Source organism: Grampus griseus (genome assembly GCF_964374135.1).
Source record: "Grampus griseus genome assembly, chromosome: 3".
NCBI classification, from domain to species: Eukaryota; Metazoa; Chordata; class Mammalia; order Artiodactyla; family Delphinidae; genus Grampus; species Grampus griseus.
In genome coordinates, this window is record NC_139019.1 from 93945546 (window position 1) to 93954487 (window position 8942).

The 8942-nt window shown below is 43.0% G+C and overlaps 1 long non-coding RNA gene across 2 annotated transcripts in view; it reads right to left on the bottom strand.

The window, feature by feature from the left end:
* Nucleotides 1-8257, bottom strand: part of LOC309820985 — a 91695-nt gene extending 83438 nt beyond the window's left edge. For both annotated transcript variants that reach the window (XR_014296562.1, XR_014296563.1), the window contains exon 1: nucleotides 8159-8257. This is a non-coding gene — a long non-coding RNA (uncharacterized lncRNA). The remainder of the gene's footprint in view (nucleotides 1-8158) is intronic.
* Nucleotides 8258-8942: the final 685 nt, after the last annotated feature.

The following is an 8942-nucleotide window of genomic DNA, read 5'->3' on the forward strand; positions in this document are numbered from 1 at the left end:
AGTGCAGGTGGGGAGTAGGTATTAGGAAGAAGAAAAGATGGGGGATGTGTGTAAGAGAACTTTGAATATTATGACACAGTAGCACTGCTCTCCTTTCAGCAAGCTGAGAAAATCTTCATAATGTCAGGAGATTGGAAAAAAAATATTCAAAATTGGTGGTGGTGGTGGAGGACTCCAAAGGGGGTAGGATTACTTATAGGCAATGAGAATGTGTGTTTAGTAAAGAGGATGTCAGACCACGTGGATACAGAATTTGGCTACTGTCAAACTGTAAGGCTTTGGGAATTTATCAGATATCCCACTGAGCCACTGTTGCATGGATGGCAAAAACCCACCCAATTATGATTATGGGTAAGAGAAGAAGTCATGAGGTGAAAGAAACGAGGAGGAAGCAAAGTTAGATGTTGACTGGAAAGACACTGGGGGGAGAATGGGAAATCGTTACTAGGCGGGACATGGAATTGGAGGGTGGAATAAATTAGAAGAAAATCTTTAGAACTAAGAAAGAAATTAGAAAATATTGGCAAGAGAATTGACAGAACTGTGATAGGAAAAAAAAGAACAGACCCCCACTCAGAGGCAACAAGCTGTAGTTCTGCCTTCTCAATATTTTTTTTCTCCTTATAAAAAAAGAAAAACAATGCCTACTATATCCCTTGAGCACTGGGACATTGATAAGAACCATTAAGTCAGGTAAGGAAAGAGGTCCAAGTAAATTACTTTGAAGCAAATGAAGTCTTAATGGGGTTTTCATCTAGCAGGAATAGGACTCACTTCCTGGCATTATTACCATTTGGAATGGCCATTTCATGGGGCTCTAATAGGTGGAAACGTTGTATGCAATATGTCTCCAAATGTGATCATTTCAGAAATCATCTGAGAACTGGTGAAAAGCTTTAGCAAGTTTAACAATCCTAGAATCTTCCTTTACTTAGTCTCCATGATATTCCTCTCAAAAGTTAACAAATTTAAGCAATAAGGCAATCAGATGACATATCTGTATGTACTGGGAGCCTGGGCTCAGAGGTAGCCTTTACACGTGACGACAAGGTGAGACTCAGGCTGTATATAACTACCATCTGACAGCAAAGTTTTCAGCTATATTGTAGTTTGTTAGTAGCTCTCTTGTTGCTTAAAATGTCTTCCCAAATGCAGTAGGGAGGGACCTCAGGACCTGAAATCTTACCTGGAAGCTGTAGTGACTCCTGAGTCCCAAAGAGATGCCATGGGCCAGCCAATGCTGCTCCCACAGTTGTGGGCACCAGGGGAGGGAAAATGTCAAGTTCTCAAAAAACAAACTAAAACAAAATATAATTTAAAAAACAAATTAACACAAACAAAAATAACAACAAAAAAAGCGGCAACACATAAAAATGTGAGTCCCTTTCAGGGACACTGTCCTTCTGTTTGGATGACTTTCTGCTTCTGGTCTCTTGTTGGATATGCTATTGTCTTTGTCTTAAGCAGAGTTTGCCTTAAATCATGATTGGCAGTGTCAAGAAAGTACAAAAGCTCTCCTATTGTCCACAGGGCCTTCCACTTCTGATGATGGTCACTAAAAGGGGGACACATTCTTCTAATATTTCACAGTTAACAGTAGGGCTTAGAATCATCTCGGAAGACTTAACACAGTGACTAATACTTATTCTAGGATAAAAATGAGGGATATAAGCGGGCTGAGAGAGTGATGGTTGCCTACAGCATGGATGGTGGTGATATGGGATGTGAAAGCTAAGAGCAAGGTCAAGAAAATGGTACAGAAAGGGAAGTTGAAGGATAACCTTCTGCCACGTATCTGCCTAGGGCAAGGCTGGGTGGAAAGCGAGTATTTTTGTTAGTCCAGCAAACCTTCCTCCTCGCCCTCTACAGAGTGATCTCTAAAGGTTTTCTCTGACACAACAGGCACCTGCCACACGTAATCCTTGGAAATTCCTAGCTTTTCTTGCACCAGTATTTGCAATGTTTCTAAACAACTACTTCCCCTCCTCCTTGCACTGCAGAAAAGGTGTCCATTCTGTGCCCTGATGCATTACAGCTGCAGATTGCCTGGAGTTTGCTCATCACCACGTGGCCTTTTCAAATCAGAAGGCTCCTTTCCTCAGGTCTCACATGGGATTGCTCATAGTCATGTGATGACCCTTTCAATGATCTAACATGGAATAGCCAGCTGAGCAGGAAGGGCCATGGGTGGCCTTAGAACTAAGCCGATTGTCCTGTATCAGCCTGAGCTATTGGTTAAACGTTCACATGACCAACATGACAACATGTTCATACAAGTGTGTGGAGCAAGGGAGGGTTCCCCATCTCCAAACACATGTTCTAAAAGTGTGAAAATCCCTAGTGTGCCTCAGTCTTCGGCTCCATTAGTGAGCTTGTGCATTCCTAGGGAACCACACACTGTAGAGTTTATTAGGAAAGCCCAGCCACAAGTGTGCACCTGCCTCACGTCCAGACATTTGGTAAAATCCACTTGCTCCCACCTCCCTAAAGACACAGCGCACAGCTGTATGTGGGGATCACCAGGGCCGAGCTGAACCAGTCAACTCAGTGGGTTTGCAGGCTCAATCCGACCCTTACAACAGCCAAAAGGAGCCTCACCAAGCCTTTGTATGAGGGGTCGCACTCTCCCTGGGAATAAACTCGATGAGTCCTGTTGTCTTTGAACTGCCCTGCCCACACTCAACACCTATTTTAGACAGCACATGACTGACTCACAGAAGAGAGCACAGTACTGCACGATGGCTTTAAAGCATGCTGCACACCCACTTCCTTGGGCAACAGCCCCAAAACACACAGGTCTCTGAGCGCCGACGGTGAGCACCCTTTTCTCTCCTGGCATCTATACACAGACCCAGTGAGTGAGGTCACCAAAATTCCGCAAAAAACAAGCAAACATCTAAAACTATCTCCTGAACATACAAGTTGACAACTTGAGCGAGAAGGTAGGGGCAAAAAAAAAAGTCATTTAGAGCTTGATGTCTCCATGACATAGTTAGCTATGCCCAGGTGCTGGGGTGGGGTGAGGCCTGAAAGAATCCACATCAACAGGGGTTCAGAGGCCGCCAAGGAGGTGTGTGGAGGACCTTTTTAGAGGGGCCAATGCCAGGTGAAGGCATGGAAATGAAGTACCATACACTCCAATTCCCTTCCCCGTGGCGTCTTTCCTCCGCTAGGTTAATGCTCAGAAGTTGTTTTACTGAAAGCTCGTTTGGCAGCTGGGTCTGAAACCCACTCAACTTTGCTCAGATAAGTTGTGTATTGTGTGCGGGTAGCGGAGAGAAGAGAGAGCGCTCACTCTATGTATGAAAAAGTCTTGGGAATTCAGGATAACTAATAAATTAGACCTCAGAAGGGACAGGAACTGGGATCCCTGAGAAACCCTCCATGGCCAGAGCTGAGCTCCCTGACTTAGCACAGGGGTCACAGGCTCCAAAGCCTATGGGGGTCCACACACATGAATCAGTGGGTCTAAAACAGAAAAGTGCTCGTCACTCAGGCTCAGGGTCCCCAGTGCAGCAAGTGGTCGCCCTGGTGCCTCAGCTTATGTTCCATGTATCTGTTTCCTTACGTTCCTCAAGCATGTTTGGCAGTTCTAGCTATGTCTCTGATTTCAGAAAGAGTAATTCTGTTGGTTCCTCGTTTGGTTAGGGGCCATTCCTGGTCCAGTCCCATGGTGGGTAGGATGGCCCTTTCCAGTAGTTGTCAGTGAGGAAGTATGTGTGGCAGGTCAACTGGGTTACCTTTGTTGACATTTCCAGATCTTGCTTCCTCTTTGGGTCATGTTCTGGAACTGAGAAGGAGGCACAGGGTTTGTCTAACCTGGACTTCCTGAACCGTCCTCAGTAAAAGGAATGAAAAATGACCAGAAGCTCTGTGAAAACTTCCCAGCATGCTCAGAGGTGGAATCTAACTGACAGGTCTCTGGCTGGTGCTTCTCCCCTGGGCATCACCTAAGCTGTTCCTGCAGCCAAAACTGACTCCTTTCTCTTCTTTCTTCACATTTCCAAACTATACCACTCCTCCTTACTAGTAATGTTTGTTTGGAAATAGGTCTATGCCTGATGGCCTTTCCTGCAGGAAGAGTTCCAGAATATTCTCTCCCCAGTAAGGACAAAAATTGGCAGGTGAGCTACTTGTCTTCACCCAGTTCTCATGTTCTGACATGGGGAAAGGGCTGGCAGTACTGCATTCTTCTCTGCTTGCTTGGTTCAACCACATCATTTACCTTCTGATCCAGCATTTTCCAAGTCTCTGTAGACTCCACTCAATCTGTGTATTAAGAAAGGCAACATTTCTCAGTCTTACAAAGAATTATTTTCAAACATGCCATTTCTGGAAGGTGGCACCAATGTTCTTTACTGCTTTTTCTACCCACCCACAGCAGAGCAGAGAAGAGCCCCCTGATTTGGGGGCAGAACTCCTGAGTGTGAGTCCAGCTCTCCCTTTACTCACTGCTTTGAAAGTCTTTAATTAGAGGCAATAATGGAACAATGGCAAAAGTAAAACAGGCTGACTCCTTAGGATTTCCTAAGGACTCCTTAGGAAAATTTTTCTAATATTCTTCCTTTCTGAGGAAAATCCTAGACCAGGAATTCATCCAGGCGTGGAGAATACCTCTAAGAACACATTTATATTTTCTAGTCCCAATCTGTTTTCAACCCCAATACTTGGGATAACTACAAGACACCCCAAAACTCTAGAGTAAGCCCCAAAGCCTTGGTTGTAGTCTGGGAGCCTGTGATCTCTAACATTTCCAAGAAGGATCATATACTGGGGGTACATTGGTAGTCCCCCTTCTCCCTTTCATTTACTACTGGAAAAAAACTTGAAGCTAGGCAGTCTATGCCAGTGTAGGGGGTATTTAATTGCCTGTCAGCTATCTCCTCCTGCCTCTGATAGATAACAACACACTAATTTTCCCTTGAAATTCCCCTCCCATTCCCCAGTCTGGTGTGACTGGCTCCAGGCCTGGGTACCAGGTCTGGGCCTAGAAGATCACAGGGGCAGTGACTGGTTCAGAGATGGGCACGTGTCGCAAACTGAGCAGTGAAAATCGGCCCTGACATTGTTAGAAATACAGAGAAAAAGGTATTTGAGCCCAGTATTGCTAAACTGGTAGATGGAACCCCTTGGTAACCCTTTACCAACGTGTAGGGAATGCCTGACTGTGCATGAAACTAACACTGACGAAAGCAGGGCTGAGGGAAAGAGGCAGTGACAAAAGTCCTTCACGTACTGTTGAGAGCCCTGGATCTAACTGTGCCTGAAATCACCCACCAAACTTTCAGGCATGGTTTTCAAAACCAGTATGGTTGGGACCAATACACCTGGTCTAGTGACAAATTCCTAGACCCCTCATTTCCCCCATGTTCCTCCCTTCATCTCTCAGACTTTATCAACTCATATTAATCTATGTGAGAATCCATCCCTGAAGCAACCGTGGAACTTGCCATTCTTTAGACATGAGTTTTCTTGATCATCCTATGGTAATCCTTTCCGGTTCACGGGGTTGCCAAGGTTCAGATTTTATCACTAAAGTATGTGGTCAGGAACTAAGGTTATTTCCCGTAGAAATAACTGTCCTAAAATTGAAAACATCAATTGAGCAGCTCTTGTGGGCTTCGCAGGGCCTTGAGATCCCTTGGAAACAAATGTCACCTCTTCTACCATCTGCCTCGTGGCACATGGCTGTCTTGCTGCTGTCTTCCTGCTGTGTTCCCATCCTGCTCTTGTAAGCAGAGCTCTGATGCTGTGGGAAAGTGTCACAATAAACCTTTGCCTTCACTTGAAGCCTAAGTAAATAAACTCCTGGACATGTGCCAACTCCTGTCGGAGCACATGTGACCTCATTCATCGGCAACAAACAAACAACCTGGTGAAAACCACTTGGAGGCCACTGAGAGTTCCCAGGACTGTGTGTTCAGGCAGAGTATCTGTTTCTGTCCCGGCACTGGTGGACAGAATCCTCAGCTAGCTCAGCCATTCCTGGGGAGATGCTTTCCTGTGTTCTGGTCTCCCCGATCCTCTGCATGGGCCTTGGGAAGACCAGGTCCTTGGTCAGTAATATTACATATTTATGGAAGGAGGAGAGTGGGGGAAGGAGAGGAGGGTGAGGAGTGGGAGTAAAAGAGAGGGAGAAAGAGGGAGAGAAGAACAGTGTCAGGGAGATGGGAGGGGGACAATAATACCTTTTTTTTTTTTTTTTTTTCTGGTACGTGGGCCTCTCACTGCTGTGGCCTCTCCTGTTGCGGAGCACAGGCTCCGGACGCGCAGGCTCAGTGGCCATGGCTCGTGGGCCCAGCCGCTCCACGGCATGTGGGATCTTCCCAGACCGGGGCACGAACCCGTGTCCCCTGTATCGGCAGGCGGACTCTCAACCACTGTGCCACCAGGGAAGCCCAATAATACCTTTATTGTAACCATTGAAATTAGTACAGACTGAAATCAGTCTATACCTTAAATATTAAGATAATGATACTGAAGGAAATTTAATGAGTCAAACTCTTTGTGCTATTAATTTATAAAATTAGGCTTGGAGAGAATGTGTGCTGTTGGAAGTAATTCTTTTATTAATATAAAGAAAGACTGTAGAGAGAAAATTCAATCTGTACAAAAATATATACAGTGACAAATAAAAGCCTCTCCCCACACCAACTCCCTGGTCCTCTCTTCCATCAGTTAGCACATTTTTATTTCCTTCTAGCTGAAAAAAATATATACATATATATATGGTTATACATATACCATATATAAAAATGATATACATACATATATAACATTATACCATATATATGTATACAGATACATATATACATAATATATGTATATATAATTTTTATATATGGTATATAATTCATTTTTTCAATTCAATTTATATATATAATTCATATATATGGTACAATAAAATATAGTAAATAGATAAAACATATACGTATAATTATATAAAATCATATATAATTTATATATGTATAATAAAATATAGTAATTAAATATATAATAATATAATTTATATTTATACGATATAATTTACACAAGAGATCAAACTACACATGCTTCTTTGTAACTTACTCATTTTCACTGAATGATAAGAACCGAGGCTCTTTCACGGCAACACAGATCTCACTGTTTGACTGGCTCCCTGATAACCCACTAAAGGCTTGTCTGTGTAACCAGTGCCCATGCATGGATGCTTAGGTTGCCTGTAGTGTTTGCTCTTGCAAACAATACTATATCTTGGTGCATATCTACAGGGTGAAATCCTGACTGGAATTGCTGAATAAACAACTCTATATACTTTTATTTTTGATTAATGTTTTATTTATTAACAATAAACAATCTGTTACTTGTATTAATTAGCATTTAGGCTCTTTGCATCTAATTAAAAATCTAGAGTAATTTTGGCTCAACCACATGAAAGTATATTTTCACTTTGAAAAGTAAGTCCAGAGACAGGAAGTTCAGAGAGTCATCAGTGACCTAGGCTCCTTCTTTCTCTCTGCTCTGCCACACTGGGTATGTGACTTCCAGTTTCAGTGGTCCTGCATAGTTACTGGAGCTCTACACCTCACACCTGCATTCCAGGCAGCAAGAAAAAGAGAGGGAAGAAAAGAGGGACACACCTCCTAGATGAGTCAGCTCCCTTTAAAGAGCCTTCCAGAAAGTTCTACATAACGTTTCTTTTTTTTTCTTTGTTAATTGGGGTATAGTTGCTTTAAAATGTTGTGTTACTTCCCCTGTACAATGAAGTGAATCAGCTTTATGTATACATACATCCCCTCCCTCCTGCCCCCCCATCCCACCCATCTAGGTGACCACAGAGCACCCAGCTGAGCTCCCTGCACTATACAGCAGGTTCCCACTAGCTCTCTGTTTCACACATCCACATAACATTTCTGCTTACATCTCATTGACCAGAACTAAATCACATGGCCAAACCTGATGACAAGGAGGCTGGGAAATGTTTAGGCAGCAATGAAGCCTGCCAAACAATTAGGGTTCGGCTTCTAAGGAAGGAAAAGAGAAAGGGGGCAACTAGCTTCTCCCACACATCATTACTCATCTTGATAAATTCCAAAATGCTTCTTCTTTTCAATTTTTAGCAGAAAGAGCTGGATACATACATTTAAAACAAACAAAAAAGCTCCTCTACAACACCCACCTTCTTGTGGCTCTGTTTCATCTCTCTATTAAAGTGGGCATTTGGATGTCTTCATCCTAGAGCAACAGCCAACGTTCATCCATACAAGCAGAGCAGACATGGAGCTCTGAAAAATTTCTGGCACATGGCACTAGCAGCTGTCATCACAAGGAAGGCCTTGGCGCCGTGTATAATGAGTCCCCATGAAACCATCATCCAGCTCTAACAAAATTCAACTCAGAGACAATCTCTTTTCAGCTAATTCCTTCCCACTCCCCCATATTTTTTGAAGAAAACTCCAGTCATATGATTTCATCTATAAATATCTCAGCATATATCTCTAAAAGATATAGACTCTTAAAAAAATACCACAATGCCATTATCACATGTAAAAATAACAACTCCTTAATACAAAAAGTCAGTGTTCAACTTTCCAAGTCTCATTATTAACAATTTGCTTGAACAAGAAAAGGGAACCCTCTTGCACTGTTGGTGGGAATGTAAATTGATACAGCCACTGTGGAGAACAGTATGGAGGTTCCTTAAAAAACTACAAATAGAACCACCATATGACCCAGCAATCCCACTACTGGGCATATACACTGAGAAAACCGAAATTCAAAAAGAGTCATGTACCAAAATGTTCATTGCAGCTCTATTTACAATAGCCCGGAGATGGAAACAACCTAAGTGTTCACCATCGGATGAATGGATAAAGAAGATGTGGCACATATATACAATGGAATATTACTCAGCCATAAAAAGAAACGAAATTGAGCTATTTGTAATGAGGTGGATAGACCTA